The sequence below is a fragment of the Medicago sativa genome, chromosome 6 (genome assembly GCF_051527215.1).
Source record: "Medicago sativa cultivar Bolivia chromosome 6, Bolivia_mono, whole genome shotgun sequence".
NCBI lineage: Eukaryota > Viridiplantae > Streptophyta > Magnoliopsida > Fabales > Fabaceae > Medicago > Medicago sativa.
Genome location: NC_140754.1, coordinates 73,147,255 through 73,156,079, shown reverse-complemented (window position 1 = coordinate 73,156,079; position 8,825 = coordinate 73,147,255).

Sequence of the window (8,825 nt, the reverse complement as noted above, 5' to 3'; positions counted from 1 at the left end):
TAGCCTCGTTAATATGAATTTGAAATTGACATGTTAAATAAAATGTCATAGGATTCAAGGTTCATGTTGTTTTTACAAGACATAGACCATCCACTAGTATCATTATGAAAGGCAAAAGGTCATTGTTGGAATGTCAAAGGGAAGCTCTAAGTTTGAGCAATCAAAAGGGGAATCAGTGTGTTGCTGAAGAAAATTCTTAAGAAGGGAATCATTGTGTTGCTGTAGCAAATCCTAATGAAAATAATGATATTTGTTCTATTTGTGGTTTTGGGGGTGACCTAATATTATGTGATCGATGTCCTTCTGCACTCCACCCCAGTTCTTTAGGTCTCGGCCGAGTTTTGGATAGTGATTAGTTTTGTCCAACTTGTGGTTGCAAAATATGTTATCAACCCAAGTGCAAACAAGAGTGTGCAAATGGTAATGATACAATATTCTTGCTTGTGTTCAATGTGTGCAAAAATTTCAATTTGAGTGTGAAGTCTATAAGATTAGGATCAAACTACATAAGGAGTAATGTTAATAATAAATGTGTGGATTTTGAATTTTTCAAATCTTATTCAAACTATTTCATGCTAAAATGAAATTGACATCGTTACTCCAGATAAATATGGGTTCAAATAACATATTAAATTCAGAAAATGATAACAATGAAAAACAAACAAAAAATCTCGGAAGCATTTTATTAGCCACATTAAAAATACTATAACTTCCATTGACCAAGATCGAATATGATAACAATTATAAACATTGGTCGTTAATTACACAAACACATTTTGTTTTCAAAATAAACTTTTAGTGAGTTTGGTTTGACGTTAAATCATACTTTCTCACGTTTGTAACCCATTTTTATCGTGACATTCTAAAGCTCAAATTTATAGCTTCTCCCAAACTCACGTTTTTTACTTTCCCACTGCTAGAACAAACAAATACTTTTGTACCCAAAAAAAAAAAAAAAAGAACAAACAAATACTTTAAAAACTAAAATCCACAAACTTAGAACCACACTAAATGGTCCTTGAAATTTTTTAAAACGAAAAAGAAAGACCATAAAACAAAATAGAGAAAACCAACTTACTTTGACGTTAAAAAAAACAATTCACAAATGACAAACAACATGCCAAAAACAGTATAAAAAAAGAGTAGAATTTCTACCTTTTTACTTTTTCCAAGTTAATCTCTATATATATTTGAGTTCTCTTCTAATACCAGCCATCTAACACAAAATGAAAAACAAAGACAAGTAAATTAGATGCAAAAAACAAAAAATGGAGACCAAATAATAAAACAGAGAATAATAAATTTGATATGAAAAAAAAATGTAATAGAAAAACAACATGCAAAAAATGGAAAGTAACTACGGAAAAATAAATGTGAAGGAAACATTGATTTAGAAAACAAAAAACAAAGCAAAATATGAAGAGACAACATAGTCAAAGAGGCTTACAATGTGAGATTGAGATCCCAATTGTTGCTTTGAAAGATCCAATAGCAGTTGCACTGTCATACACCTTTGAGGAGGAAGATATAGTTGAAAAAGAGAGAGGGTGGTGCATCTGTTTTAATAGTGGCATTTTAATTTTTTCTTTGGTCTAGCTTTAATTTAAAACTAAAAACTTTAATTATTTGGTCAAACTAAATTACTTGGAAAAACTTTAATTTAATTACAAAAGCTAAAAACTAGTCAATGTTTTGACCAAATTTAATATTTCATTGACTTGCTTTTGGATTTTGAAAATTTATTTTTAAAGTTTAATTAAATAAATAACACTTTATATTAAAAATTGCATCTTCATTTTTGTACAGAAAGGGGTAGTGTATGCATTTTAGAACAGATACACAAAAACAATATGGCATGAACACCTGTTTTTTTTTTTTTTTTATGTGAAACACTAATTTATGGTAAGATTTAATTTGATAAAAAAAGTATTAAATGTCATATTGACTGACTTTATAGTTACAGTAGAAACTCTTTGAATTAATACTCGGTAAATTAATAAACTCTCTAAAATAATAAATTTGTCCGGTCCCGACTTAGGCCAATGTAAAAAATTGAAAAACTCGATAAAATAATAAGATAATAATTTTTCGGGAGATCCCTTTATAATATTCGGTCCCAAAAAAATCATAAATTAATAATTCATAGAAACTGAAAAAAAAAATATATTAAGAATACATTGAACACATTTGTTCCTCTTGTTTACATTTACTGTACTTCAAAAGTCATTATTGATTTTCAATGCATATGAATACAGTAGTTACTAATTTACGTTGAGTCTTAAGGTTCGCTGCAACGTAATTCTAAGAGGCATAGACTAATTTGCCTTTTTGTTTGGTATGTACAGTATAATTACTTAAAAACTCTTTAAATTAATAATTATTAATTTATCGATAAATTAATAACTCTCTAAATTAATAAATTTCTCTGATCCTGACATTATTAATTTATAGAGTTTTAACTGTATTAAGTTGTCCTTTTCAAAGTTGAAACAGATAGATACAAATTTATATTAAAAAGGGTTTTTCTAACCTGTGCAAGATTGTTGCACAGCTTAAGGAGTAATAAATGCCTAATTATTGGGTTTTTTAAAAGTCTATTAATGAGTCGTTTTTTGGGTTTTTTGAAACTGTTTTTTCTCGTTAAAGGCCCTCTCATTTTTGCAATTGCCAACGAACCAGATCACACTGATAATTGACTCGTTAAAATTTAGTTGTGCAGTCGCAGTACCCTTACCATACTATAGCTCGATGAAATTTCAATTTTAATCACTGATTCATGTTGTTCCCATCAATCAATACATTATCCTACAATCAAATTGTAAATGAAACAAAATATTGTAAATTAGGGAGATAATCCTTGACATGGATTTTTGTTTAGTGGAAAAAGAAAAACTGACGAACATTCAAGGGAAAGGGATGAATCATAATTCATGGGGTAATTAATTGAAATTAGCTTTAGATTTTTTTTTGGTTACAAAATTAGCTTTAGATTAAAACTGAAGGTCTGGTTTGTTCCAAGTAAGCTCCATTTTGTTGGCAAATGTTAATATGAGAGAGAAAAATACGGGTTTTAAAAAAAAGCCAGTCAATTGATTCATTAATAGGACTTAGAAAACTTAAAAAATCATGCATTTATTACTCCATAAGTTGCGCAATCTTGCACAGGTTAGAAAACTCCTATTAAAAAATACACCATCCTTTATTTCAAAAAAAAAAATGAAAAAGAAGGTAACAAAATATAAACATTTTGGTGGTGGTCAGGACCTTGCATATATTATGCGTTGTTCCTACCAACTGATTTAAGCTCACGAGAAAAAAAACAAAATATAAACATAATCACACGTAAAAAGAAGAAGGTAACGAAATATAAACATAAGCACACATACAGTAGACCTATATACTCATACTGAAAATAGTTAGATTAAATCCGTTTAAATTTTTTTCTAAATGCTTTATTCAAAACAAGTGCAAAGTCTATTCATTTAGTTTTCTCACTGAAGACATGTTCATTTCACTAAATTATTAATATATATATATATATATATATATATATATATATATATATATATATATATATATATATCTTTTAAGTTTAACACATACATTATTTTCCTTTCTTTAATTGGCGTAATATTCTCTATCTTCAAAATGTAGTAAATAAATATTGATTTGTACAATCTAATGCCTAAAAATCTTTATTTGAGTGTGCATGTTAGGGTATTTTATTTTAATATTTATGAGAAACAAATAACAATCCTTTCCTCCCTCAAATAAAATAACAACCATTAATTTATTTCACTTTTCTTCCCATATAACTTCGGAAAAAAGAAAAAAACTTCAGTTGTACATTACATTATAATTATTTAAATGGAAAAAGGTGTTTCAGTTTTAAGAAGTTCTTGTCAAACATTGTTGGCAAGTGGCTACAAACAATAGCTAACAAATATTTAAGTAAATATCATCTCAACATTCAAGACTGTGAGTATTATCAATGGGCAGTAACTCCACGATCGATAGTTCTTTAGTACTTGATGATCATATGCAACTATCCTTCTGGAATACATTTTGTTGTACTAGGGTTCGAATTTTAGTATTTATTTAAGTTTTTTCTTTTACTGAATCAAGAGTGTAATGACATCAAAGAGACGATAAGACATCCCAACTATGTTGGCACTCCTTAGAGCCCCTCATCCTTTGCCAATTACTCATAAATATTAGTATATAGGATTAGACTAACACAAAGTTAACTTTCTTTATTGGTTTAAGTTAGCATGATGACAAGTGTTGCCTATTCATGCAAATGTCTTAGTTTAAAGTTACTAAATGGTCATTGGTTATGTCCAACATGTTGTTGCAAAATATGCTATCAGATAACCCTTATAAAAATTGAAGGTGAGAAAAACACAAGAAGGGGGGGGTTGAATTGTGTTCTGAAAAATTCTTCGTTTCTCCTAAACAACTGAACACACTGATCAGAAGCTAAGTGAGACAGCTTCTGAAGTGATGATCAGAATCTAAATGCAGCGGAATAAAACAGAGAGAGAGAAGAAGAACGACACAAAGCAATTATACTGGTTCCTTCCACAATCCGGAAGTAGTCCAGTCCCCCTTGCACTTCCAAGGAGATTTCACTAAGAGTAATATCTGATTACAATTGTTCAAGCACACAAGCAAGAGACTTCCTTTGCTCAAGCACACAAGCTAGAGACTTCCTTTGCTCAAGAACACAATCAAGAGACTTCTTGCTCAAGCACAACTGCAAGAGACTTCCTAACTAAACAAAATTACACAGAAAATTGTTTAAGGTTGAACACTTGATATACAATCAGAGGTGCTCACAATATAAATCAGATACAGACTCAATGGACTTAAGAATTTCTAAGATATGACTTTAAGACACAGAAATTCTAAGTGAATGCAGAACAATTTCAGCAGAGGTTTTGGCACTTGTAAAAATGTTGTGAGTCTTTCGTTCAGCGTTCTTGCATTACCAAAACTCTAAGTCTTCACTCCTTTATATAGAGGTGTGAAAGAGACGTTGTGAAATTGCCAGCACACCAGAGAGTCGTTGTTGAAGCTTGATCTTTCACCAATGATATTTTGCCTGATTTGGTTGTTGTCCTATGAAGAACCAATTTGAAATCCATTCCTTATCCAAAGGAACATCTATGCAGGCGAAGCCGTATTCTGGAGCTGTTTTCTTGTCTTGTAGCGTGGACACAAAACAGAGTAGTGGAGAACGTGGTTGTACAATTCGTACAATGTACAATGTCAACGCTTTCGTCCAAATTGCAAGCACATGCCTTCAAACACCTTTGAAATGACCGTTGCAATGTTGCACTAATTTTCTGCTGTGTTTTCGAATCCAATAGACAGCTTTTGCAATGTAGATACTTCAATCTTTGAATGTTCTGCAAATCCAGTTGATCTTCAGCTTCTGGTGAAATGACTTCTGATGAGGCAGCTTCTGATGAAGCAACTTCTGCAGCTTCTGATGGTGCAGCTTCTTCAGCTTCTGATGATGCAGCTTCTGATAATTTGGCTTCTGGACCTCTTGTCTTCAGGAGCACTATTCTTCAGAAGCGCTATTTCTTCAGGAGCAGCTTGACTTCAGGAGCGCTTTTACCTTCAGGAGCGCTTTTACCTTCAGGAGCGCTTTTACTTTCATGAGCGTATTGCCTTCAGAATCATCTAAGCTTCATTTTCTTTTGCTCTTTATTTGCTCATTCAGAACCAATTAATGATGTAACTTTTTTAACTGTGGTCCTGTACACTTGAACAAATATTAGCTAGTCCAATTTTACAATTTTTAATACCTTGTTATCATCAAAGCTCTTTAAGGTTCATTGTTAAACACATTTTGTTCCAACAATCTCCCCCTTTTTGATGATGACAAACAATAGTATTTAAAAATTGATCAATTGTTGTTAATCTAATTAACAAGTTGACCTTGGGGTTCTGAAGTTTGTAAGCTCAGAGTCTGAGGTTTGTAAGCTCTAACTCCCCCTGAGTCTGATAGTCTTTAAGGTGAGGTTTGTAAGCTCCCCCTAAGTTCTATCCAGGTTAATTAAATTCATTTTTTGCACAATAATATCAGAGCTAAAAAAAATTGAAAGAATTGACTTATAGATAAGAAGAATGGTTCAATTAATTGTTATTTGAAATTTGATACTCCCCCTTTTTGATACACCGATAAAAAGGATAGAAATTTTCAAAATTTTCAAACGTTAATTAATGGGGCTCAGAGCCTTTAAATACTATCACATATACTCCCCCTTTTGTCATTAGCAAAAAGACATAAACAAAAAGAAGAGATGAGAAAAACATAAGATTAAAGGTTCAAAGCTTAATTTAAAGCATTTTAACCATTTTCAAAGATTAAATAAACAGTCATAGCAAGCAAATAATAACACACAAGGTATAATCTGTTAATGATAATCAGAAGCAAGAAGAATTCAGAAGCATATAATATCAGAAGCGAAAGACTAAGTCAGAAGCAGAAATGAACATAGAGTATCAAAAGCCTAAAAAGACAGAAAAAATAAGCTAAAAGTGTGCAACTATGGGTTTGGCTTATTTCTCTAAAATCTTCTTCAGAAGCTCTTGAACATCAGCATACTTCTTGTCCATATCTTTTCTGTAGTTGTCTTCTCTGATCTTGGCTTCTTGCATGTCAGCTTCCAACTTTGATATCTTCAGCTTCTGCTCTAGTAGCTCTGTTTCCAGCCTCTAATTTTCTTCTTTGAGCACCTTGTTCTCCTGAGCTAGAGCCAGTTTAGGTGCATCAATCTTCTCTAGGATCTCAGAAGGAATACTCAGATGCAGCTCCTTAGGCAGGAATTCATCAGGTGCTTTGCCTCTGATACTGAGTGGATTCTTCACCCAAGTACCAAGAATTTCCACATCTCCTGCATTCTCTTCAATTCCATTCAACCAATCTTCTAGCTTCTGCTTGGCTTGCTCTTGAGCCTCAATGCAGGAATCATGCAGAGCTGAAATCAGGTTGATGACCCTTTCCTTGATCCTTCTCCATTGCTTCTGATAGCTTATTGTATGACCCAAGTCATTTCTACCTGCTATCAGTCTGAGAACTTCAGAAGCAATATCTTCCCACACATCCTTTAGTACTTGAGAATCCAGGTAAATGGTGGGAGGTGAAGGTTGTTTAGAGGGTTTTGGAGGGGCTAGGGGAACAATTGGTAGGTTTGATGAAGATTGGTCATTTGTAGTTATGGATTGGCTGGTTGATGGTTGGTCAAGAGTGGGGTCAACTACCATATCAGAGGCATGATCATTTTGATCATCCTCAGAGTCTGTGTCCATATCACATACACCAGTATGATGGGTGATCTTGATAACTTGTACTGGTGAAGGAGTTATGGAAGCAGAGGTTGGCTCAGGAACAATGTGTTCAGGAGCAGCAGTTTCAGGTTCAGGTTCAGGAGTGGGTTTAGTAACTGGTTGTTCAGGAACAATATGTTCAGGAACGGTCTTTTGAGGAGAGACTTGTTCAGGAACAGATGGTTCAGGAACAATTGGGGATGATGAAGTTATAGGCGGTGAAGAGGCTTTTTCTGGTGAAGGTTTTTGTTGAGGGGGGTCTTCTGAAACAACTTTATCAGAAGCAGCTGCTTCTGGAGTTGTCTCAGAGGCTTTCTCTGAGGTTGACTCAACATTTTCTGGTACAATCATGTTGAGGGGTTGAATGTTAAGAGGTTGAGGGTGATGGCGGAGGATAGTATCAATGACTCTGTCTCTCTGCTCAGCCATTTTTTCTATCTTCTGATTGATTATATGACCAACTGGCTTAAAAGTGCTTGACTGAGAGGACTTTTTGTTGGTCTTGGTTGATGTTGAATGGCTTTTTATTGGCTTACGAAACAGAAGACTTATAGGTTTATCATCATCAGAATCAGAAGATGATGATGAGGATTTTGAAGAGGGTGAAGGAGAGTCACTGGATATCTCATGTACTATTTGTTCTGAATGCGTGAAGATATTACCTGTTGTAGAGGGTTCTGAACAATCAGCTGACTTTAATTGATCATCTTCAGCAGTGTCAGGAATTTTAAGAAGTTGTGATGCTTCTGTTATTACCCTCTCTTGAAGTTCTGAAGCAATCTCCATAGCTTTTCCAATAGCTTCTGACACATTAGTAGCAGCTTCAGCCTTCTTGGTAATAAGAGGAAAATCCTTGGTCCTCCTTACTGCTTGCTTCCTTTTCTTCTTTGGTATTGCAGGTTGATCAAGAGCAATACCAATACTCAGGACCACGCTAGAGTTGATGTCTTCATCCACTTCTTCAATTGATGGCATTGCAGAACCACCAATGTTAAGCTTATCAGAAGTGACTTTAGACTTCTTCGCAGATTTTTCAACCTCTAGGTATTGCTCTGCAGTCATCTTCCTTTTTGACTTTCTGCCTCTGGCTCGTGGCAGAGCACCACCATACATTTCCTCTGGTACATCTTCCAATCTGATTCTCTCATTGGTTGCCTCAAAGTGTTCCTTGATATAGTACATCTGCACTTCAAGGGGATCCTTCTGGCAGATGGGTGGAAAGTCCTTCATAAGGTCAGACTTAGCAAGTGATTCACTCAAATCAGTTTGAAGCTTGGTGACAACAGGGATCAACTTCATATTCTTGAGGGTTTGTGCATTTATGAACTTTCCAGTTTTAGTATCAAGCAGCTCATCTGTGAAGGCTTCAGCACTGCTTAGCTTGTCCAAGACTCCTCCTTGATAGAATATTTCTGACAAGAGTCTTCCATAAGGTACCCAGGTTCTATTCTGCAGCTAACTCTGTTTCAGACACTCTATCAAGT